Source organism: Macrotis lagotis, chromosome 4 (assembly GCF_037893015.1).
Source record: "Macrotis lagotis isolate mMagLag1 chromosome 4, bilby.v1.9.chrom.fasta, whole genome shotgun sequence".
In the NCBI taxonomy this organism is placed as follows: domain Eukaryota; kingdom Metazoa; phylum Chordata; class Mammalia; order Peramelemorphia; family Peramelidae; genus Macrotis; species Macrotis lagotis.
In genome coordinates this window covers 253,871,687-253,883,898 of record NC_133661.1, presented here as the reverse complement: position 1 = coordinate 253,883,898, position 12,212 = coordinate 253,871,687, and the positions used below count along the sequence as shown (strand labels likewise).

The following is a 12,212-nucleotide window of genomic DNA, read 5'->3' as shown; positions in this document are numbered from 1 at the left end:
ACTGCGCCACCTAGCTTCCCACAATTTCTCTTAATTTCCAAGCAAAAATATGTTTTATAGTAAGGCACATGGTAGGTGCTTAATAATTGTTTTGTTTGCTTGTTTTGGTGTAGCTTGACCATGGACAGGTCATTTAACTTCGCTGAGACTAAAGTTCTTATCCATTGGGGGTGGGGTTTATATGGGTTGCAGAGTGGTTTTGACAATGAGATAATGTATGTGAAGTTCTTTGTAAACTGAAAAATGCCAATATAAAGTCAGTTATTGCTATTATTATTGATCTTAGCTTAAAACCTCATTCCTTGATTAAAAACTGCTGGGAAAACTGGAAGATAGTATGGCAGAAAGTCAGAATAGACTAACATCCCCACCCTATACCAAGATAAGGTCAAAATGGATCCAAGATTTAGACATAAAGGTTATATTAAAAGCCAATTAGGAGAACAAGAAATAGTTTACTTGTCAGATATATGGAAAGGGGAGCAGTTTATGACCAAAGAAGAGATAGAGAAAATTATAAAAAATCAAACTCGATAATTTTGATTTCATTAAATTAAAAAGGTTTTTGCATAAACAAAACCACTGCAACCAAGATTAAAAGGAATATAGTAAGTTGGGAGACAATTTTTACAACTAGTAGTCTGACAAAGACTCATTTCTAAAATATATAGAGAACTGAGTCAAATTTATTTAAAAAATCCATTACACAATTGATAAATGATCAAAGGATATGGAAAGGCAATTTTCAGTTGAAGAAATCAAAGCCATCTATAGTCATATATTTTGTCCTTACTTATATGCCTATATGTTGGTTTGCCTGATGGACCATAAGCTCCTTGAAGATCTCTGCAAGAGATTGAGTGTGAACTCACAGGATTTATCAGAACTACAATTCCCAGAAGCCTATGAACCAGTTCCCAGAACCTTTCTTTGCCCATAGGGAAAGTCTGAATACAAGATTTTGAAAGGAAGAAAGAAAGAAAAGAATGTTAATAAAGTATTTAAAAGGAATGCACAGAAGAAATAAGAAGGAGACTGAGAGGCTATGCAGGCCAGCAGGTCAGCTTTGGAACTATTATAAGAATAAACTATATACTTAAACCATATTTCATAAAGTATGAAATCTCATATACCTTTTATGTTTATCTTTGTAAGTGAAAATATGTGGGTGTTTGTCAATTCAGAATAACAAAACCTTTTTTTAATTTACAAAAGATAAAAGGTTATTGAAGTCATTGACTATCTCCCCTATACCATGCCTTTTGCTTTTTTATTTTTAATTTTTATTTTTTAGATTTTTTTTTTGCAAGGCAAATGGGGTTAAGTGGCTTGCCCAAGGCCACACAGCTAGGTAATTATTAAGTGTCTGAGGCCGGATTTGAACTCAGGTATTCCTGACTCCAGGGCTGGTGCTCTTTCCACTGTGCCACCTAGCCGTCTCCCCTTTTGCTTTTTTTTTAATTCCCCAACAAGTAGTTGAGTGCCTAGTACATAGTATAATATATTATTATTGATAAATTAACTGAAAATTATTCCCAATCTTGCCTTTTCCCTATTTACCCAAACTAGGGAGGGTTCAAATAGCAACAGGGATTCTGCCCAAGTACAAACCTTCTTTGGATCCATCCTATATCCTTACCCGGAGGAATAGCAAAATGATGGGATTTTAAAACATGTTAATACATGACACACTTATTGATAAAGAGAATGTTTAGTTATGAATATGAAATTTTGGGATGAGTATAAAAACTAACTTTGAATTGTAAATCTTTCCCATGGCCTGTGTCCCCAAAATAGTATCACTCTGCTTGAAACCACTTGAAGCCTTAATCTGACCCTACCCAAAAATATTTGGTATGTGGAAGCTGGCCCAGCTGTTGTACAACCAACAGATAAATTTACCATTGCTTAAAGCCTTCTCATGAACTAATGTGTGCAAGTAATATTTAAAATATACTGATAAAATTCAGGAATGTGACAATAATAACTCATTTGTCAGTAGCTGTGTTGTAGGTTTCCAAAATCCCTTCATCCAGCATGACATTAAATTAAAAAAGATCACCCTAGGATATTGAGACACCAAACCCTCAGGGATATAGGTAGTCTAATGAACCATGAAGATAACTATTGGGGTTGGAGGAAAGATGTAAGTATTATTACTTCTGTTCCTACTCTGAATCTTTAACCCCTGAGAAAATGAGACTGAGCAGAAATGGGTGTCTGAAAATAAATTCTTGTGCACTTATTTGCATGACAGATTCAAGTCTGATTGGGGCTAGATTTTATATGACAATTACCATGGTACTGAACTGTACTGCAATGTAGATGTGCCTTAATTTTCTAGATATTTAATGCCTTATTCTTCTGGTGGTTTTAAGAAACCATGTTGAGAAGAAGCTAGCAGAAGGAAATGGACTTCAATAAACAGGTTAGCATTAGGAGTAGGTAATTATCTTAAAAGGCATATAATGGGGTGGAGGAACCAAGCAAAAAATATAAAATCATAATAGGCCTATATACTGTGAAAACCGCTTCTGAATCCCTAATAAGAGGTTCTTAGACTTCAGAGAAGAGGCCCCACATTGAAGCACAGCAACAGCTAGGGTTGGTCAGCCCCAATATAGGCAACATGAGCTTTGAAAATATATAATGTTGGGCAGCTAGGTGGCACAGTGGATAGAGCACCAGCCCTGGAGTCAGGAGGACCTGAGTTCAATTATGGCTTCAGACACTTAATAATAGCCTAGTTGTGTGACCTTGGGAAAGTCACTTAACCCCATTTCCTTGCAATAAAGATATAGATATAGATATAGATATAGATATAGATATAGATATACATATACATATACATATACATATACATATACATATACATATACATATATCTATATATATGAAATGTCCAGAAATTCTTGAGCAAATAACTACTTTCCCCTGGCTAATATTCTATCAATTCTCTCTGATAATACTGAATCTCCCATGTAATAAAAATAATTATCATTTGTATTGTTTGGTGGTATTTCCTCCTCCAACCTCCAAAATGGATTCTCTAAGTACGAGGTAGTTTTTCTTTCTCTTTTCTTCCTTCCTTTTCCCCTCCCTCCTTCCTTCCTTCTTTCTTTCTTTCTTTCTTTCTTTCTTTCTTTCTTTCTTTCTTTCTTTCTTTCTTCTTCCCTTCCTTCTTTCTTCCTTTTTTGTTTATTCATTTCTTTGTTTCTTTTTCTCCACTTAGCCCTATTTACCTCAGTTTCCTCATCTGTAAAACAAGCTGAAGAAGCAGATGGCAGCTTGCTCAGTCACACAGCCAGTAAATGTCAAGTGTCTAAAGTTGGATTTGACCTCAAGTCTTCCTGACTCCAGGGTCACTGCTCTATCCATTGCAATATATAACCTTCTCTGGGGTTATATCTTCTAAAAAATTTTGCTTACAATTCTCTACTTAAATGTTTACTTTTAATAGCCAAGTAGAAGATGCGATTTATTTAAAGCAAGACATTTAATAAATAGGCTTAGTGAAACAAAGGAGCAACAAAGCATTTCCCCATAACTAGGGTAAAATCTCCCACAAGTATGTGCTTAAATGGGAAGGATAAGCATACAGGAAATATATCTTGAGTAGCACACACATAAAAAGAACACCCATGACCATGACACAGGAATGGAGGGCAATTCACACCTCCAGTGCTACAGGGCTGCTGCCTTCTTGTGATCTCAGTCTGTCAACAAGTTTTTATTAAAGTATATGATGCTGGGGCGGAGCCAAGATGGTGACATGAAGGGATCGAGTCTTAGGAGCTCTCTGATAAAACTCATAAGCTAAGGACTCTAACTAAACTTTCGAGAGACAGAACCCACAAAGGGACCCAGTGAGGCAGTTCTCCTACTCAAGGTAACCTGGAAAAGAGCAGAAAGGCTCTGCTCCCCAGGGTCAGAGGGGTGGCCCACCAGAGGGGTGGCCCACCAGAGCCAAAGAACTTCAGCCTCCCAGAGGCAGCCCCAGGGTGCTGGGAGCCGAGGCTCACAGCAGCGGTGGAGTCTTCTGAGCTGCACCCCGAGGAGCACAGGCACAAAGTGGGGGAACAGCTGGGAACCTCTGCCAGAGCAAGCACATGGAGCCCAGCCCTAAGGGCACACAGCCAGCAGCTTGGTCTTTCAGCAGCCCAAATCCAGGAAACAGAAGCAGGTGGAGCCGGTAAGCGGGAGCCCCAAGGGCATGAGCCCATTGAGCTGAGGGAGGGGAGTGAAGAGACAGAGAGACTGCGGAGTTCTGTCCTCTGCCTCTGGAACAGGACTCTGAGGCTCTGACCACATTCAGATCCTGATCCCAGTCTAGGACCCCCCATAGAACAACAGGGCCCCCCCACCTCGGCCCCGTGGCAGAGGGGGGGTGCTTATGGTCATTCACAGATCAGGAGGGAGGACAGAGCCTCACACACTGAGACCCTTGTGGGAGTGTCCCAAAAGTTCAGGAAGCACCCCAAAAAAAACAGGCTTAGGCTGGGAAAATGAACAAGCAAAGAAATAAGAGGAAGACCATTGAGAAATATTTTGCAAATGAGCCCAAGAAGGATCAAAATACTCAGTCTGAAGATGAGGAAGCACAAACTCCTGCATCTAAAGACTCCAAGAAAAACAGAAATTGGGCTCGGACTATGATAGAGCTCAAAAAAGACTTTGAAAATCAAATGAGGGAGTTGGAAGAAAAACTGGGAAAAGAAAGGAGAGAGATGCAGGAAAAACATGAAAATGAAGTCAGCTGCCTAGTCAAGGAAATTCAAAAAAAATGCTGAAGAAAATAGCATGCTAAAAAACAGCTTAGGTCAAATGGATAAAACAGTTCAAAAAGTTATTGAGGAGAAGAATGCTTTAAAAAAGCAAAATTGGCCAGATGGAAAAAGAGATAAGAAAACTCTCTGAGTAGAATAAATCCTTCAGACAAAGAATAGAATTCAGGGAGATTGATGAATCTACCAGAAATCAGGAATCAATACTTCAAAACCAAAAAAATGAAAAATTAGAAGAAACAACTGATATGGAAAACAGACTTAGGAAAGATAATTTGAAAATTATTGGAATACCTGAAAGTCATGATCAGGAAAAGAGCCTTGACATCATTTTCAAAGAATTACTACAGGAAAATTGCCCTGATATTCTAGAAGCAGAGGGCAAAATAGAAATGGAGAGAATCCACCGATCCCCCCGAGAAAGAGATCCCAAAAAACCAACCCCTAGGAATATTATAGCCAAGTTCCAGAACTCCCAAGTCAAAGAGAAAATATTACAAGCAGCCAGAAGGACACAGTTCAAATATCGTGGAGCTGCAGTCAGGATCACACAGGACTCAGCAGAAACTACATTGGAAGCTCATAGGGCTTGGAATACAATATACCGGAAGGCAAAAGAGCTTAGAATGCAGCCAAGAATGAACTACCTGGCAAGGCTGAATGTCCTCTTCCAGGGAAAAAGATGGACTTTCAATGAACCAGGGGAATTTCAAAGGTTCCTTTTGGAATGGCCAGAGCTGAACAGAAGGTTTGATCTTCAGATACAGGACTCAGGTGAAGCATGGAGATTGGAGGAGAGGGGGGAAATATGAGGGACTTAATGAGGATGAACTGCATGTATAGAAAAATGATACTGATAATATTCATATGAACCATCTCAGTTAATAGAGCAGGTAGAGGGAGCTTTTATAGTTGAAGCACAGGAGAAAGCTGAATTCGAAGATAAAATATGGTGTAAAAATGGAGTCAATAGGAAAAAAAGGGAAATGGAGAAAAAAAAAGGAGAGGGGGAATAGTCCAAGATATTTCACATAATAAGATTTTTTTTATTACAATGAACTATTGCAACGATATGGAAGGGGGGAGGCAAGGGGGAATGAGGGAACCTTTGCTCTCATCAGAGATGGCTAGGAGAGGAAACAGCAAATATACTCGATGGGGTATAGACATCTGGAGTAAGAAGGAGGGGGGAGCAAGGGGAAGGGGTGGGGATGTGAATAAAGGAGGAGAGGATGGACCATGGGGGGACAGTGTTCAGATATAACACATTTTCTTTTTTACTTCTTCCAAGGGGCTGGGATTGGATGGCCTGCCCAGGACCATAGGGCCAGGTGGATTCTGGGCCTAAGGGGTAGTATGGGGGCTCAGGGCTTCTTGGCCCCAGGACCAGGAATCTGTCTGCTGTGCCACTCAGCGACCCTACAGCAGAGTCAGAGTGAAAGGAGAAAGAAAATAAAGTACATGGTAGTGGAGAAATAAGAAAGGAGGGAGTTGCGATCAGCAATGGCAACATTGGAAAAATATGGAAGTAACTTTTGTGATGGATTTATCATAAAGAATGTGATCCACTCATCACAGAGTTGATGGTGTTGGAACAAAGACTGAAGCACATTTTTTGTTATTATTATTTGGGGGAGGGTGTAGGGCAAGTGGGGCTGGGTGGCCTGCCTGGAGCCACATAGCAGAATGATTTTTGGGTGTCTGAGGCCGGATTCGGACCCAGGTGCTCCTGGCTCAAGGGCCAATGCTCTGTCTGCCACCCAGCCACCCCTACTATTATTACTATTTTATTTTATTTTGGGTCTTTTTTTTTCTTTCTTCTTTTTGGTTTTTGCAGGGCAGTGGGGATCAGGTGGCTTGCGTGTCACATGGCTGGGTGATTATTGGGTTTATGAGGCTGGATATGGACTCAGGTGCTCGTGGCTCCAGGGCTGGTGCTTCGTCCATTGCGCCACCTGGCCATACCTACAATTATTACTATAATTTTTTTAATTTTAATTTTTTTCTCTCCCCTTTACTTTTTCACCCAAGCAAGTCTATCTGTATTCATGGGGGGAGGGGTATTTTGTTTACTTGTAAACAAGTATATTTTATTAATGTAAAAAAACCCATTTATACGAAATGAGAATAAAAAAACATTAAAAAAATAAAGTATATGATGCTATGCACTAAGGTAACAAAGAACATATGCAAATAACCACTGGCAAACATTTAACAATGGACTCTTAAAAAAAAAGATATGCTTGTGTGTCAGGGGCATCTAGGTGAGGCAGTGCATAGAGTTTCTGGTCTGAAATCAGGAAGACTCATCTTTTTGAGTTCAAATCCAGCCTCGGACACTTACTGGCTGTGTGACCCTGAGAAAGTCACTTTATCCTGTTTGTCTCAGTTTCCTCATCTGTAGAATGAACTGTATCCCTGCCAAGAAAACCCCAAATGAGGTCACAAAGAGTCAGACATGACTGAAAAATAAAAATGAATCGCAATATGTGTGTGTCATATTTAATGTAGATTAAGTTTAATCTGAAAACTTAACAATTATTCTCCTGAGTACATCTGAGCTAGTTCCAGCAAACCCTGACAATAACTGTACATCTAAGATTTATATTGATAGCGTAAATGAAAGCCAAGCTCAGAGTGAAGGTACTAGTAGTAGAGGGAACTGAAAAAGATCTACAGAATATGGGATTTGATCTGAATCTTGAAGAAAACCAGGAAAGCTAAGAGGTGGAGGTGAAGGAAATCATTTCCCAGCTGGACTGCCAGTGCAAAGGAAAAAAAAGATGGGAGGTGGATATATGAGGAATGGTCTTGTTATTCAGTAGCTTTGCAGTCAAATCTTCATGATCCTATTTGGTGTTTCCTTGACAAAGATTCAAGAGTGGTTTGCCTTTTCCTTCTTTGGCTTATTTTGCAGATGAAGAAACTGAGGCAAATAGGAATGACTTTCCCAGGATCACACAGCTAGTGTCTGAGAGTAGATTTGAATTTAGAAAGAGGATTCTTCTTGACTCCAGGCTCAGTACTCTGTGAATCATGGTACCAGTAAGTTGCACTGAGGGAGGAATAACAAAGAGGCAAATACAACTGGATCACAGAGTGTGTAGAGGTGAGTCAAAGAAATAGACGACTAAAAAGATAGGAAGAGACCAAGTTAGGAAGGAACTACTCTTCTTGCTATTTTTATTCACTAAGACTGTTGGTCTCATACTATATGTTGCTCTTTGGGACATAACTGAACTCTGGATAGTAATCAGATGGGTGTTGACAGCTGAAGATTTTTATCTATCTCTTCCTTAAAGGAAGAATAGCATAAGGCCCAGATTATTTTTCTTGCAATAACTCTTTTTAGAAAAAGGCAGAAACCCTTGTTAAGGGCTAACAAAGCTTCCCCGTTGGGTTTTACTACTGTATTCCATCAGAGTTTTGTTTATTTTTGCCTCTTGTCTCCTCAACAGGAGAGGCTAAACATCAAGGATTAGCCTAATGATTGACTTCAGGTTTATGCTTCTTTCCCACCCCCACTACAGCAACCTTGATTTTTGTCTGCAAAATATTGAGTTCCAAATTTTTTTCCCTTCCCACTCCCCTCCCCCAGACATAGGTATATCTGATAGAGGTTATACATATGCAATTATATCAAATATATTTTCATATTAGTCATGTTGTAAAAGGAGAATCAGAACAAAAGGGAAACCACAAGAAAGAAAAAAAAACAAATTTAAAAAAGTGAAAATAATATGCTTCAATCTATATTCCATAGTTGTTTCTCTGGTTATGGATGGCATGTTCCATCTCAAGTCTTTTGGAATTGTCTTAGGTCATTGTAATGCTGAGAAAAGCTAAGCCTATCGATCAATAATGTTGCTGTTGCTGTGTACAATGCTCTTCTGGTTCTGCTCACTTCACTCAGAATCAAGTCATTTAAGACTTTCCAGATTTTTTCTGAAATCTGCCTACTCATCTCTCCTTATAGAACAATAATATTTCCTTACATTCACATATCAAAATTTGTTCAACCACTTCCCAATTGATGTGCATCCCCTCTTTGACACCACAAAAAGAGCTGCTATAAAAATTTATGTGTAGGTCCTTTACTCTTTTTTATGATCTCTTTGGGATTTATTCTTCTCTTTGAGATGTTCTCCCTAGTCTTGGAACTTGGATCCCTCTCTGTCAGAGATTCAATGCCAGTTTATGGTGAACATTCCATATAACTCCAAATTTCAACCTCTGAAGAAAAGAGTATCAGACACATAATGAATATTAGTTCAATAACCATCAGACCAAACTGGGACTCAGAACTCCTCATTTCTGAATCTGAAGTCTTTCACAGTCTTCCATTTAGATAAGTAGATAAAGAAGAGGCATTGGATAGGGGTAGTTAGGTGGTGAAACAAAGCACTGGACTTGAAGAAAGGAAGATCTGAGATCAAAACTGGCCTTAGACTTTTTAACTGTGTAATCCTGTTTAATTCAGTATCTGCATCTGTAAAATGAGCTGGAGAAGGAAATGGTGAGCTCCATTATCTCTGTTGAGAAAACCCCAAAATGGGGGTGCAATGAGTCAGATGCAGCTAAATGACTAAGCAGTGACAAAGAACTTGCTCAAAGTCACAGGCTTTGAGACACGTCCTCACTGAGCACTTCAATCAGTCAAAAAGCACAAGGATTTATTAAGTGCTTATTATTTGTCAGATATTGTGCACTTTAAGGTAAACTAAATTTTTAAAATACATCATCTTATGTGATCTTTACAATAATATTTCACTATGAGGGAAGTATTGTCATTCTCTCCATTTTATAGATAAGAAAACAGAGAAAGTTAGGCAAAATGACTTTGCCAGTCAGTGGTCACATTATTAATGTGGCTGAGACATAATTCTTACTTTTGGTGTTCTATCTTCTATGACATGACACATCAACAAGTAGTTGCTATGACCCAAGTATAGCAACTTAGTTCATCATTTTGGTCTGATTCCTTTGGATTCTTGTACTCATGCTGTTTCTCCAAAGCTGAATGACCTGAATCCTTGCAAAAGACATTGCTAGACATTTTATTGCCCTGATACTCCTCTCATGTGGTACTGTTTATGCTTCTCCATCCTCTCGTTCACTTCCACAATTACCTGTGAAAGCAGACTTCTTAATTCCTGATTCTAACTTGAAATGAAGGTACCTTGTCCCCTAGTCCACTATAGTAACTGGGTTAGTCCCTTATACTGACCATAAAAATGATCTTATCTTACCTAGGGGACAAACATACAATCCTTGATGAAAAATCTGTTGAAAAATGAATTGGGCTACCTTGGGAGCTGGTACCTTCCTTCTAATGGGAGGTTTTCAAATAGAGGCTGAATTATCACTTAGGTATGTTATAGTAGGTATTCCTTTCCAATTTGGGTTGTACTAGAAAGAACATCAAGTCCCTTCTTCAGTTCTATGACTTTATGAAGCACTGGTAAGATGAATATGGAAGGAAATTCTGAACATTAAAATATGCTTTCCTTTCACTCTGGAAACCCACTTCTCTACTCTCCTTTCCTCTGGGAGAAGATAAACCTGAAGCATTTATCCAGAAGATTATTACTTCTCCTCCCTTGTCTCCATTACTTTTCCCTTGCCTTCCTTCCTCTACAACCTCCTTAATGGTACGTTACCACTTAATAGCTTTCATCTGGATTGAGTCACTCTGAAAAAAGAATTTTACCTAATGAGAAGAAATGATGTATTGGGCTTTCTACTGCAAATCTAATAACTGAGAAAAGTAGTGCAAAATTCTTTTGGGTTCCTTCCCTTCAGAAAAGCTTGCTCAGAAGTCAGAGGAATTTATGCTGAATGGCAGAAAATAGCTTGTTCATAATCTCAAATCACATAAGCAGAATTCAATCCTCTCCCAATCCTTGGCATTTTTCCTATGTAAAATTTTTTACAGCAAGGGTGAATGTGAGAAGTTTTAGAGAGTAGGGGAGAAGTGGTGTATGCAAATGCAGAGGATAAAATATATAATCAACTGTTTATTCTTTGAGAAATCAGGAAGTGGAGTTGGAACATAGAAGGGAAAATATCCAACATCAGTGATGGGGGCTTGGAATTTGTTGGGTTCAGCTGGAATATCCATGAATTGAGCAGTCTCAAGTAGAAAGAAAGAGAAAGAGGACAAGGAACACATACCAGAGAACTAGTCAAGTCAAAGAGAACTGGATAAAGGATCCAGCTATAAAGATGGGCTAAAACAGAGAACCAGGGCAAATAAGTATTTACATGGAGCAACTGAGCAACTGAGTAACTGAGTATAGTAAAAATTTAGGTGGGAAATTTTCCAATTGCTTCTACTGGTTCCTTGAGATTTTCAGATAAAATAGAAGCTGATAACTGAACATGTTAAAGTAGCCATACTCTTGAATGGGGTGGGGGTGGGGGACTTGTGAATATGGGTAGCTAGATGGTACAGTGGATAGAGCGCTGACATTGGAGTCAGGAGGACAGGAGTTGGAATCTAGCGTCTGACACTTATTAATTGTGTGACCTTGGGCAAGTTACTTAACCCTGATTGCCCTACATCCAGGGTCATCTCCTGTCATCCTGATTCATATCTGACCACTGGACCCAGATAGCTCTGGAGGAGAAAGTAAGACTGGTGACTTAGCACAGCTCCCCTCCCTCCACATTCAAATCCAATTTATGTGCTTGTCATGGCATCACCTTCCTGTTGCCATGGTCATCTTCAAGAATGTAGACAAACATTATTACTCTTGAATATGTATCCATATTTGTCTCTCTATTTTTTGAGTAGACTTTTGATTTCATTGGTGTGGGGCCTTCCAGTGAGGAATTTCCTTTGCCAATGAAGATTGTCACTTTTTCTGTAAATTATAATCTTAGAATTATATGAGAGGTTAAGTGATTTATCCAAGTTCACACAGTCAAAATGTATTAGAGTCAAGACTTGAACCCAGGTCTTCCTGACCTGAGAGGGCATTTTTCTAGCTATTAAACCAGATTTTTTTTTGTATTTACTTGTACTTATTTTTAATGATATGTGCTAATTTTATAAACACCCATATGTTCATTTTTCTCCATGTGCTCTATCTTCCCTATACAATGTAAACTCCTTTGTATCTCCAGTGTCCTGCACAGTGGCTGGTACACATTAGATTCTTAATAAATGCTTGTTGATTAATTATGAGAGAGAATATTATGAAGAGACTACAAGCAGCAGGGATCAGAGAGGACTCAGAGGAACAGTGTAATAATATGACTGGGTGGTCTGAGAGGGCTGTGCCATTTCTTCTTTTATAACATGAATGATGTCCACATGCCCTGATGGGATTGTCTTGTGAGTCTGTGACTATATTGTGTGTGGTATCAGAGGTTATATATGGCTATGTACTATACATGGCAAGTGTATACTATACTCTAGTATTA

General features: G+C 38.9%; 1 protein-coding gene across 1 annotated transcript in view; it reads left to right on the top strand.

Moving 5' to 3' along the window:
* The first annotated feature begins 4,021 nt into the window (after positions 1 to 4,021).
* The window catches only part of RGS6 (regulator of G protein signaling 6), a 684,015-nt gene continuing 675,824 nt past the window's right edge, over positions 4,022 to 12,212 (top strand). Inside the window, exon 1 of the mRNA XM_074235799.1 lies at positions 4,022 to 5,558. The gene's annotated coding sequence lies outside the window, so the exon portion shown is untranslated. The remainder of the gene's footprint in view (positions 5,559 to 12,212) is intronic.